We start from the raw sequence: 955 nt of genomic DNA, 5'->3' as shown, positions 1-955 counted from the left end.
ACCTCGCAACACCAGGGGCCGAGAAAACCACCGTCTCATTGGGCCGGACACTCAGGGTCTGGGGAAAATCCAATATATATCTGGTGATATCTCGGGTGCTATTAGAGATAGCGCAATAAATCAAAGTGCATTGTCTGCAGGAAGGCCTGGCGCAAGCATCTGTGCAGCGGGAACGACCTCGGTCCACCAGGGGCCGAGAAAACCACAGTCTCATGGGGCCGGACACTCAGGGTCAGGGAAAAATCCAGCATATATCTGGTGATATCTCGGGCGCTATGAGAGATAGCGCAATAAATCAAGGTGCATTGTCTGCAGGAAGCCCTGGCGCATGATTCTGTGCAGCGGGAACTACCTCGGACCACCAGGGGCCGAGAAAATCACCGTCTCATGGGGCCGGACTGTCAGGATCGCGGAAAAATCCAGCATATATCTGGTGATATCTTGGGTGCTATTAGAGATAGCGCAATAAATCAAAGTGCATTGTCTGCAGGAAGCACTGGCGCATGATTCTGTGCAGCGGGAACTACCTCGGACCACCAGGGGCCGAGAAAACCACCGTCTCATGGGGCCTGACTGTCAGGGTCAGGGAAAAATCTATTATATATCTGGTGATATCTCGGGTGCTATTAGAGATAGCGAAATAAATCAAAGTGCATTGTCTGCAGGAGGCCCTAGCGCATGAATCTGTGCAGCGGGAACGACCTTCGACCACCACGGGCCGAGAAAACTACCGTCGCATGGGGCCGGACACTCAGGGTCAGGGAAAAATCCAATATATATCCGGTGATATCTCGGGTGCTATTACAGATAGCGCAATAAATCGAAGTGCATTGTCTGTAGGAGGCCCTGGCGGATGAATCTGTGCAGCGAGAACGACCTCGGACCACCAGGGGCCGAGAAAACTACAGTCTCATGGGGCCGGACACTCAGGGTCAGGGAAAAATCCAATATATAT

This window comes from Nomia melanderi, unplaced genomic scaffold, assembly GCF_051020985.1.
Source record: "Nomia melanderi isolate GNS246 unplaced genomic scaffold, iyNomMela1 scaffold0014, whole genome shotgun sequence".
NCBI lineage: Eukaryota > Metazoa > Arthropoda > Insecta > Hymenoptera > Halictidae > Nomia > Nomia melanderi.
Note: the sequence above shows the minus strand (reverse complement) of the source record.